The sequence below is a fragment of the Balaenoptera musculus genome, chromosome 18 (assembly GCF_009873245.2).
Source record: "Balaenoptera musculus isolate JJ_BM4_2016_0621 chromosome 18, mBalMus1.pri.v3, whole genome shotgun sequence".
Lineage (NCBI taxonomy): Eukaryota > Metazoa > Chordata > Mammalia > Artiodactyla > Balaenopteridae > Balaenoptera > Balaenoptera musculus.
In genome coordinates, this window is record NC_045802.1 from 61,116,491 (window position 1) to 61,129,365 (window position 12,875).

At 37.1% G+C, this 12,875-nt stretch overlaps 1 long non-coding RNA gene across 4 annotated transcripts in view; it reads right to left on the reverse strand.

The window, feature by feature from the left end:
- LOC118883955 overlaps positions 1–10,246 on the reverse strand; it is a 138,949-nt gene extending 128,703 nt beyond the window's left edge. For 3 of the 4 annotated variants that reach the window (XR_005017149.1, XR_005017146.1, XR_005017148.1), the window contains exon 1: positions 8,052–10,246. This is a non-coding gene — a long non-coding RNA (uncharacterized LOC118883955). The remainder of the gene's footprint in view (positions 1–8,051) is intronic. The other variant, XR_005017147.1, reaches the window with a different exon arrangement.
- Positions 10,247–12,875: the final 2,629 nt, after the last annotated feature.

Sequence of the window (12,875 nt, forward strand, 5' to 3'; positions counted from 1 at the left end):
TTTGGGAGCAAGATATATTATTTTTTCCCCTTTTCCTCTTTTTGTGAGTGTGTATGAATATGCTTCTGTGTAAGATTTTGTCTGTATAGCTTTGCTTTCACCATTTGTCCTAGGGTTCTGTCAGTCCGTTTTTTTTTTTACTTTAAAAAATTTTTTTTCTGGGCTTCCCTGGTGGCGCAGTGGTTGAGAGTCTGCCTGCCAATGCAGGGGACACGGGTTCGGGCCCTGGTCTGGGAGGATCCCATATGCCGCGGAGCGACTAAGCCTGTGAGCCACAACTACTGAGCCTGTGCGTCTGGAGCCTGTTCTCCGCAACAAGAGAGGCCGCGATAGTGAGAGGCCCGCGCACCACGATGAAGAGTGGCACCCACTTGCCGCAACTAGAGAAAACCCTCGCACAGAAACGAAGACCCAACACAGCCAAAAATAAATAAATAAATAAATAAAATGTTTTTTTAAAAACTGCTTTGTTTTAAAAAAAATTTTTTTTTCTCAATTATTTTTTATTTTTTATTTTAATAACTTTATTTTATTTTATCTTTATTTTATCCTCTTTCTTTCTTTCTATTTTTTCTCCCTTTTATTCTAAGCCATGTGGATGAAAGGGTCTTGGTGCTCCAGCCAGGCATCAGGGCTGTGCCTCTGAGATGGGAGAGCCAACTTCAGGACTCTGGTCCACAAGAGACCTCCCAGCTCCACGTAATACAAAATGGCGAAAATCTCCCAGAGATCTCCATCTCAACACCAAGACCCAGCTTCACTCAATGACCAGCAAGCTACAGTGCTGGACACCCTATCCCAAACAACTAGCAAGACAGGAACAGAGCCCCATCCATTAGCAGAGAGGCTGCCTAAAATCATAATAAGGCCACAGACACCCCAAGACACACCACCAGATGTGGACCTGCCCATCAGAAAGACAAGATCCAGCCTCATCCACCAGAACACAGGCACTAGTCCCCTCCACCAGGAAGCTTACACAACCCACTGAACCAACCTTAGCCACTGGGGACAGACACCAAAAACAATGAGAACTACGAACCTGCAGCCTGTGAAAAGGAGACTCCAAACACAGTAAGATAAGCAAAATGAGAAGACAGAAAAACACACAGCAGATGAAGGAGCAAGGTAAAAACACACCAGACCTAACAAATGAAGAGGAAATAGGCAGTCTACCTGAAAAAGAATTCAGAATAATGATAGTAAAGATGATCCAAAATCTTGGAAATAGAATAGACAAAATGCAAGAAACATTTAACAAGGACGTAGAAGAACTAAAGAGGAACAAAGCAACGATGAACAACACAATAAATGAAATTAAAAATACTCTAGAAGGGATCAATAGCAGAATAACGGAGGCAGAAGAACGGATAAGTGACCTGGAAGATAAAATAGTGGAAATAACTACTGCAGAGCAGAATAAAGAAAAAAGAATGAAAAGAATTGAGGACAGTCTCAGAGACCTCTGGGACAACATTAAACACACCAACATTCGAATTATAGGGGTCCCAGAAGAAGAAGAGAAAAAGAAAAGGACTGAGAAAATATTTGAAGAGATTATAGTTGAAAACTTCCCTAATATGGGAAAGGAAATAGTTAATCAAGTCCTGGAAGCACAGAGAGTCCCATACAGGATAAATCCAAGGAGAAACACGCCAAGACACGTATTAATCAAGCTATCAAAAATTAAATATAAAGAAAACATATTAAAAGCAGCAAGGGAAAAACAACAAATAACACACAAGGGAATCCCCATAAGGTTAACAGCTGATCTTTCAGCAGAAACTCTGCAAGCCAGAAGGGAATAGCAAGACATATTTAAAGTGATGAAAGGGAAAAAACTACAAGCAAGATTACTCTACCCAGCAAGGATCTCATTCAGATTCGATGGAGAAATTAAAATCTTTACAGAGAAGCAAAAGCTGAGAGAGTTCAGCACCACCAAACCAGCTTTACAACAAATGCTAAAGGAACTTCTTTAGGCAAGAAACACAAGAGAAGGAAAACACCTACAATAACAAACCCAAAACATTTAAGAAAATGGGAATAGGAACATACATATTGATAATTACCTTAAATGTGAATGGATTAAATGCTCCCACCAAAAGACACAGACTGGCTGAATGGATACAAACACAAGACCCATATATATGCTGTCTAAAAGAGACCCACTTCAGACCTAGGGACACATACAGACTGAAAGTCAGGGGATGGAAAAAGATATTCCATGCAAATGGAAATCAAAAGAAAGCTGGAGTAGCAATTCTCATATCAGACAAAATAGACTTTAAAATAAAGACTATTACAAGAGACAAAGAAGGACACTACATAATGATCAAGGGATCAATCCAAGAGGAAGGTATAACAATTGTAAATATTTAAGCATCCAACATAGGAGCACCTCAATACATAAGGCAAATACTAACAGCCATAAAAGGGGAAATCGACAGTAACACAATCATAGTAGGGGACTTTAACACCCCACTTTCACCAATGGACAGATCATCCAAAATGAAAATAAATAAGGAAACACAAGCTTTAAATGATACATTAAACAAGATGGACTTAATTGATATTTATAGGACATTCCACCCAAAAACAACAGAATACACATTTTTCTCAAGTGCTCATGGAACATTCTCCAGGATAGATCATATCTTGGGTCACAAATCAAGCCTTGGTAAATTTAAGAAAATTGAAATCGTATCAAGTATCTTTTCCGACCACAACGCTATGAGACTAGATATCAATTACAGGAAAAGATTTGTAAAAAATACAAACACATGGAGGCTAAACAATACACTACTTAATAACCAAGTGATCACTGAAGAAATCAAAGGGGAAATCAAAAAATACCTAGAAACAAGTGACAATGGAGACACGACGACCCAAAACCTATGGGATGCAGCAAAAGCAGTTCTAAGAGGGAAGTTTATAGCAATACAATCCTACCTTAAGAAACAGGAAACATCTCAAATAAACAACCTAACCTTGTACCTAAAGCAATTACAGAAAGAAGAACAAAAGAACCCCAAAGTTAGCAGAAGGAAAGAAATCATAAAGATCAGATCAGAAATAAATGGAAAAGAAATGAAGGAAATGATAGCAAAGATCAATAAAACTAAAAGCTGTTTCTTTGAGAAGATAAACAAAATTGATAATGCATTAGCCAGACTCATGAAGAAAAAAAGGGAGAAGACTCAAATCAATAGAATTAGAAATGAAAAAGGAGAAGTAACCACTGACACTGCAGAAATACAAATGATCATGAGAGATTACTACAAGCAACTCTATGCCAATAAAATGGACAACCTGGAAGAAATGGACAGATTCTTAGAAATGCACAACCTGCCGAGACTGAACCAGGAAGAAATAGAAAATACGAACAGACCAATCACAACCACTTAAATTGAAACTGTGATTAAAAATCTTCCAACAAACAAAAGCCCAGGACCAGATGGCTTCACAGGCGAATTCTATTAAACATTTAGAGAAGAGCTAACACCTATCCTTCTCAAACTCTTCCAAAATACAGCAGAGGGAGGAACACTCCCCAACTCATTCTACGAGGCCACCATCACCCTGATACCAAAACCAGACAAAGGTGTCACAAAGAAAGAAAACTACAGGCCAATATCACTGATGAACATAGATGCAAAAATCCTCAACAAAATACTAGCAAACAGAATCCAACAGCACATTAAAAGGATCATACACCATGATCAAGTGGGGTTTATTCCAGGAATGCAAGGATTCTTCAATATATGCAAATCAATCAACATGATACATCATATTAACAAATTGAAGGAGAAAAACCATATGATAATCTCAATAGATGCAGAGAAAGCTTTTGACAAAATTCAACACCCATTTATGATAAAAGCCCTACAGAAAGTAGGCATAGAGGGAACTTTCCTCAACATAATAAAGGCCATATATGACAAACCCACAGCCAACATCGTCCTCAATGGTGAAAAACTGAAACCATTTCCACTAAGATCAGGAACAAGACAAGGTTGCCCAATCTCACCACTATTATTCAACACAGTTTTGGAAGTTTTAGCCACAGCAATCAGAGAAGAAAAAGAAATAAAAGGAATCCAAATAGGAAAAGAAGAAGTAAAGCTGTCACTGTTTGCAGATGACATGATACTATACATAGAGAATCCTAAAGATGCTACCAGAAAACTACTAGAGCTAATCAATGAATTTGGTAAAGTAGCAGGATACAAATTAATGCACAGAACTCTCTTGCATTCCTATACACTAATGATGAAAAATCTGAAAGAGAAATTAAGAAAACACTCCCATATACCATTGCAACAAAAAGTATAAAATACCTAGGAATAAACCTACCTAAGGAGACAAAAGACCTGTATGCAGAAAACTATAAGACACTGATGAAAGAAATTAAAGATGATACAAACAGATGGAGAGATATACCATGTTCTTGGATTGGAAGAATTAACATTGTGAAAATGACTCTACTACCCAAAGCAATCTACAGATTCAATGCAATCCCTAACAAACTACCAGTGGCATTTTTCACAGAACTAGAACCAAAAATTTCACAATTTGTATGGAAACACAAAAGACCCCGAATAGCCAAAGCAATCTTGAGAACGAAAAATGGAGCTGGAGGAATCAAGCTCCCTGACTTCAGACTATACTACAAAGCTACAGTAATCAAGACACACAAAAACAGAAATATAGATCAATGGAACAGGATAGAAAGCCCAGAGATAAACCCACGCACATATGGTCACCTTATCTTTGATAAAGGAGGCAAGCATATACAGTGGAGAAAAGACAGTCTCTTCAGTAAGTGGTGCTGGGAAAATTGGACAGGTACATTGAAAAGTATGAAATTAGAACACTCCCTAACACCATATACAAAAATTAACTCAAAATGGATTAAAGACCTAAGTGTAAGGCCAGACACTATCAAACTCTTAGAGGAAAACATAGGCAGAACACTCTATGACATAAATCACAGCAAGATCCTTTTTGACCCAGCTCCTAGAGAAATGGAAATAAAAACACAAATAAACAAATGGGACCTAATGAAACTTAAAAGCTTTTGCACAGCAAAGGAAACCATAAACAAGACCAAAAGACAACCCTCAAAATGGGAGAAAATATTTGCAAATGAAGCAACTGACAAAGGATTAATCTCCAAAATTTACAAGCAGCTCATGCAGCTCAATAACAAAAAAACAAACAACCCCATCCAAAAATGGGCAGAAGACCTAAATAGACATTTCTCCAAAGAAGATATACAGATTGCCAACAAACACATGAAAGAATGCTCAACATCATTAATCATTAGAGAAATGCAACTCAAAACTACAATGAGATATCATCTCACACTGGTCAGAATGGCCATCATCAAAAAATCTACAAACAATAAATGCTGGAGAGGGTGTGGAGAAAAGGGAACCCTCTTGCACTGTTGGTGGGAATGTAAATTGATACAGCCACTATGGAGAACAGTATGGAGGTTCCTTAAAAAACTAAAAATAGAACTCCCATATGACCCAGCAATCCCACTACTGGGCATATACCCTGAGAAAACCATAATTCAAAAAGAGTCATGTACCAAAATGTTCATTGCAGCTCTATTTACAATAGCCAGGACACGGAAGCAACCTAAGTGTCCATCGACAGATGAATGGATAAAGAAGATGTGGCACATATACACAATGGAATATTACTCAGCCATAAAAAGAAACGAAATTGAGTTATTTGTAGTGAGGTGGATGGAGGTAGAGTCTGTCATACAGAGTGAAGTAAGTCAGAAAGAGAAAAACAAATACAGTATGCTAACACATATATATGGAATCTAAGGAAAAAAAAAAAAAGGTCATTAAGAACCTAGTGGTAAGATGGGAATAAAGACACAGACCTACTAGAGAATGGACTTGAGGATATGGGGAGGGGGAAGGGTAAGCTGTGACAAAGTGAGAGAGTGGCATGGACATATATACACTACCAAACGTAAAATAGATAGCTAGTGGGAAGCAGCCGCATAGCACAGGGAGATCAGCTCGGTGCTTTGTGACCACCTAGAGGGGTGGGATAGGGAGGGTGGGAGGGAGGGAGATGCAAGAGGGAAGAGATATGGGAACATATGTATATGTATAACTGATTCACTTTGTTATAAAGCAGAAACTGACACACCATTGTAAAGCAATTATACTCCAATAAAGATGTTAAAAAAAAAAATTAAAAAGTTACACATACACTTACCACATAACCCAGAAATCCCACTCCTGGGTATTTACCCAAGAGAAATAAAAACATATGCCCACACAAAGACTTCTACATGAATGCTTGTGGCAGCTTTATTGTAATAGCTCAAAACTGGAAATTACCTAAATGTCTATCAACTGGTGAATAGACATATAAAGTATAGTATACATCTACATAATGAAATACTACTCAGCAGTAAAAAGGAATGATACATGCAACAACATGGATGAATCTCAAAAGCATTATGTGAAGTGAAAGCAGACAGACACAAAACCTTACATATTGCATGATACCGTTTAGTGGCATTCTGGAAAAGACAAAACTACAGGGACAAGAATCAAATCAGTGGTTGCTAGGGGCCGTGGTGATGGTGGAGGAGGGGACTGACTACAAAGGGGCAAAAGAAAACTTGTTTGAGGTCATAGAAATGTGCTATATCTCAATTGCAATGATTATATTACTATATACATTGCCAAAATTCAACATATTGTACATTTTGAAATGGTGAAATTTACTGTATGTAAATTATTCCTCAATAAGCCTGAATTAAAAAATCACCACTGGTAAAAAAAAAAAGAAATATATATATATATATATATATATATATATAAATATAAATGTAAACAAATTTTTACAACATAAACTTCAGAATGACAGTTTTTCAAATGAGATCATGACATATTTAAGAAAGCTAATTTGAAATACTTTCTGAAATGGAGACTGATGCCAAGAGGGTAGCCAGGCCTTAGCTAATATATGCAAAGCAAATTTTGATTTGGCAGGATTATGAGTCCAACCCAAACTTTTTATATTTTCATAAATAGGAAAGGGTGAAAGTGAAAAAAGAGTAGTAAGAGGGTCAGGAGCATGTAGGAACAATAGTTGATGACCTGGTTAAAATGACCCCAAACCGTTTTGGTTTTTCACTGATATTACTAAGAGATTCAAACCCAAGGATTCTCAGGTTCGCTTGCATCAGAATCACTTAGGATGCTTTTAAAAATACAGGTGCCCAGGACCCACCTCGGATTCCATTGGTGTGATATTGGTATTTGTTAAAAGATCCCTAGGCCATTTAAATTGTAACCAAGGTTAATAATCATCACGACTTTGACCTATCCCAGGTATACATAAGTCAATTAATGATTAATTACAGTTGCCAACTCTCCAGTCCCAGGCTGTTCCCCGTCTGGTTGCATTCAACCTGATTGGGTCATGTGCTCTGATTACCTAAACTTGGAGGAACTGTCACGTTATTAAATATTTACAAAGTAACACAGTGATACTTTTGTAAGCTGTGTCTCACAGTCGTCAAGGTGGATTACATAACAGATAAAGGCAACAGATTACCAGTTAACCCTAAAAAGAATCTGCTATATCTATAGAAATGACTATGTATGCAAAAAATACTAGTTCCCAGTTATATGAAGCAGAGTACATGTTTAGTTTCAACATTATGCTATGGAAGGGACTGAAAAACAGAAAACTCCAATGTCTTAGGTTCGACTTGTGTAAAATAGAAGACATTTTAAATATAGATTACATAATACTGAGCTATATTTACAGATGATTTATAAAAGAGACACAGAAGAAACATTAGCTGAATATCATCGACTGAAGTCCAGGTGTAGGAGCTAGGTACGTGGAATACAATAGGGCACAGAGTAACTTACCAAAAAGAAAGAAGAAATGAAAGAAGATGGGAAGGAGGAAGGGAGAGAGGAAGAGAGAAAGAAAGGGAAAATCAATTTTGGGGAAAATCAAGCAAAACAAATACAATGGAACAATTTCAAGCTTACAACTTGCCAATCTCGCTACTTGGTTGAAGTGATTACAATACAAAACTCCTTTTGGAGTTATTTTCTGTAAATAAAATGATGTGCTTGCAACCGTAGAACATCTCTAATGCTCTTAGTTACGTGCAGCCTGCAAAACATCAGGTAAAAAAATAGGTGATAAGATCCTGAGCAGCTTTAGCAAGAAAAAAGCGTTTAACAGTAAGGACTGCGCTCACTATCCATGTTTCTCTTCCAAAAGGCAATTTGACTGTAACTCTCCCAGATTTGGAAGTTACTCATCCTACTCACGGGGGGACGGGGGAAATTTATCAGGCTTCTCCCACCACGGCTGGGCAGATGATAGAACAAAAGGGCAGCAGACAACTTGAGCAGAGTCAGCCAAGTTTCCTGCCCAAACAGAGAGGATAGCAGGAGAGGGGGGAGGAGAGGAAAGAAAATGGTAACAGAAGCTTTTTTTATGCCGGAAATGTAAGAGTGCCTTTGTTGTAAAACACAGGCGTTGATTTCCTGTTTCCATAACTTATGATTGGTGAGTTATTTTTACATTTATCTTAATGAGGTTACACCCTGCTCTGAGATTTCATAAGCCATTTCCCTGCCTATGAAACAAACAAAATATTCTTCTCTCTGATTCAGTTTCTTTGTTGACCTTGGGATAGCTGAACAAGAGAATGGTCTGGATTACACATTAACCTCTGTGTCTAAAAGTGTGTGGGGAGAAGGAGCGCTCAGGCTTTGTTAACGCTGAGGAATTCTTTACCTGTGAGACTCAAAAGTCAGTGTTATTTCCTGACTTTTATTTGTACCTTGAAAAGTTACAAAGGACCAGAAAGTGTTTCCTAAATCATGGAGGAAAAGTTCTCAAAAAAATAAAGTGTAAATATATATTTGGCCTGGAACGATGCATCTCAAATCAATTCTGACAAAAATCTTGTGTGGGTGAATAAAAATTAATGGAACATGATTCATTGTAGGCATCAAACATTCAAATTAGTAAAGAGCATAGCCAACGAGACGCACTTATTTTATTCTTCAGTTATTACCTGCCTGCTGCAGTGGACAGAGGAATTTGGAATGTGTCCTTTATTGCTGCCACGCTGCTTCGGGCGCTGGCTTGGGAATTAAGGATCCATGCCTCTACATAATGATATATGATTAGCACTGTGAAAGTAATTGAACTCTTTGTTCTAGACAATCCCTTGCAGTGTCAGCAAGAAGCTGGAACAAACTGTGTCATTTAACAGAGTTATGCTGTAAGTGAGAAAAACCTCTGATCCCTGAACAATTAACTTCCTAATAATTTTTAAGTTCTCAAGATTAAATGAGAGAATTAATATAATAGACCGTATAAATGTGCATTAGAGAAATAAAGCAGTGCAAAGGCACTAAGAGGGATGGGAAAATTTAAAGAAATTAACAACTGTTCTCAAATATAATAAGAGACAGGTGTCAGGCTGTTAAAAGGATGATTAATGTAACTGGAGCAGCTGAGAGTGGTAAATGCACAGCTGTTGCAAAGATTAGTTATGTAGTACCAGAGAATACTACTTGTTTTGCTGTGCACTCCACTAAACTAAATTATATTAAGAGCTTATAAAGTATCCTGGAAAGTGAAGTAATAATGATATTGACACCTGTTTTACACAGTAAACCCCTATAACTCAAATCAATGATATTGACTCCTATTTTACATAATAAAACGCTATAACTCAAATCAATGATATTGACACTAATTTTACATAATAAAACGCTGCAACTCAAATCATTCGCTCTAACTTTGTGCCTTCAAAATCACAGCACACTAGCTTTATTATTTATGAAATTTCTCAATTTTCTTCATTAAATGTACGAAATATCTCAGTAATCATTTTAAGACAATAATGCTTGCATTAGGTTGCATTAATTTCAAAATGATCAAATTTTGAAAGTAATATGTTCTCTTTGAAGTTCACTAATTCCAAACTCTCTTTTATTCTGATAGTTTCGTTTTATCAAAATGTTGCTGTATTCAGCGCAGAGTGATGAGTTGCATTTCAAGTAATTCTATAAAATCTGATGAGCGTTCCTCTTGGATAGGGACTGGACTATATTTGGTTCAGTCTCAGGGTCACACTGACCTTTAGGAAACAAAGCAAAGAAGGAGACATTGCTTTGTAATTATTCTCAAATGAAATTTCTGTTTGTTTTCAATACCATCTAATTAAGCTAATTAATATCCTCTTGTACAACAAAAAACATAAAACAGAAAGAAAAAGAAGTATCAAAACAGTGACATGGGGCTTCCCTGGTGGCGTAGTGGTTGAGAATCTGCCTGCCAATGCAGGGGACACGGGTTCGATCCATGGTCCGGGAAGATCCCACATGCTGCAGAGCAACTAAGCCTGTGTGCCACAACTACTGAGCCTGTGCTCTAGAGCCCGTGAGCCACAAGTACTGAGCCCAAGTGCCGCAACTACTGAACCCACGTGCCTATAGCCCGTGCTCCACAATGAGAGAAGCCACCAAAGTGAGAAGCCCGTGCACTGCAACAAAGAGTAACCCCCGCTCGCCGCAACTAGAGAAAGCCCACGCGCAGTAATGAAGACCAAACACAGCCAAAAATAAATAAAGTAAATAAATTTATTTTTAAAAAAAGTGACATGACTATATTTATCACTGCCTATGGTATTTATTTTTTTTAAAAGAGTCTATGAATGAAAATGATTTCAGTTGCTCATTCACAACTCTCTGGAGCGTGTACACTCCTTGGTGGCAGGGACCTGGGTTTATTCAGTAAGGTTTTTGTTCATAACGTTTTGTTTTGATAAATTATAAAATTTCTTTTTCACACCTCTCTAAGTCCTTATCCTCTCCTGTGATTTCCCTTCACATTGGCAAGTGGCTGCTAGTTCTGCCTACTATGTGAATTGAAAATCAAAGTATCAATGGATTTGAGCCGATAAATTACTATGAGAATTGATCTCAAACACCATTCTTATGCAACTTTGGAAACGTTTCTATGTGTTTATATATGTTTGATGGCTGACTAAACAATTAACAATGTTAAACTGAGACACCAGACACAAGATTCTAGTCATTAATTTCTTGTTAGTGATCAGAAAAGTTCTGTTTCTACCTGGATAGACTTAAAGAAAGCATTAATCTTTCTTATTAAAGTAAGTTTGATACTGCAGGATTCAAATGCTTAGAATTTAATTCTGTGGGTCTTTTCTGCCTTGTTTTTGTTTGTGTCTTTTGGTTTTTGCTGGAGTGAGGTGGCTATGCAATTAAGCTTCCACTAGTTTTTAATAACCACTGGTCCGTTGAATTTGGATCCAAGGTTTGATCAACATGAACACTTTCTGGCTGGTTCCCTTGTAGATTAATATTTGAATAATCAAAGAGACCAATGTGAAGTAATAATGAATTTTTATACTGCTGAAGGTTCTCCTTATAAAGAAGGAAAAAGAAAAAGCGTTATATTAACTGAGTAAAGGAAATAGGTTTGGTTTAACATTTTCTAAACATTTCTTAAAGTTTGGTTGAAATTTTTCCATACTTTCAAGCAGCTCTCTCATTTGTAGATTCTAAAACCTTAGTGAAATTTTGCTTATAAGAGAGTGGGTGTAATAATTTAATGAAAAATTCTATTGGTGCTGCTGATATGGACGACTGTCAAGGGTGTGTCTTCAGGGTGACATCAGTGTTTTGAGATGGTGAATCTAGTCACAGTATATTTAATAATATACTGTAGTCAGTTGGCTTTTCCATTATCCGTGCCATTCAAATTATAAATCAAACTTCTTTAAATCTTTTGTTTGTCATTAAAGTAACTGCCTGTTGAACGAATGAGGTGAAATTCTTAGGTAAGTTTGTAGAAATATAAGAATGTATGTGAGTAACAAAAAAAGAATATTATATTCAGTTTTAGAATTATGACAAATCCCAGAGCATAAACAAAAGCATGAAGCTGAGTCCTAGAAACCAGAAAATTTAGACTATGTAGTATGTCAGCACCAAAGAACATAGTGAGGCATTTTGAAATCCCTGTAGTTCTTACCTTATTCGAATGTAGTAGTTGTTTGTTTACCTACCTTTTCTTCCTTGATCTCTGCCTCATGCCTATCTCCAAAAACGTGCCAATGGCATCAGAGTAGGCTTTTGTTTTTCTCATAGTTGTATGTCCTGCAATGTCCAACCAATCGCCTTTCATTTAAAGGGTTCACAAATACATTTAAATGAATTGATCAGATGAACACCCATGGATTCAAAACTGGAGAATCAAAGTCCAAGATAATGCACAGAAACCAACAAGGAAGAAGGTACTTAGAAAGAAGTAAGGAAACTAAATGAGAAACAGCAGAGGTTCTAAAAAATAAAAAGAAGCAAGCAGACAGGTTTCAGGATGGTTGCAGCAACTGGAGAATCAAGACAAAGTGAGAATTCATTTCATTCAATACCCAAATATTAGGTAAGTGCCAGGCTGCATGGCGAACACTGGGTGACAGCAATGAATAAGACAAACATCTTCTCTGACCTCCTGTAATTTGTTGCCTAGTGGAAAGCATAGTAAAGGAAATAAGCATTGTTCTTGGGTAGATAGTAATGTGTGGACAAGGGGTCAGCCAGGACTTCTGAGAATAAACGACATCTACTCAGACCTAAAAGGTGAGAAAAAAAGAACAACCATGCAAAAAGTGGGAAGAAATACATTCCAAACAGAGTGAACATGTGCCAGTTTCCTGAGGGAGAGAAACCAGAAAGTCCAAGAAACCAGAAATAAAAGCCAGTGAGGCCAGAGCGGTAAGTGAGAGGGGGTTTGGCAGAAGATGAAGCTGGAGAAAG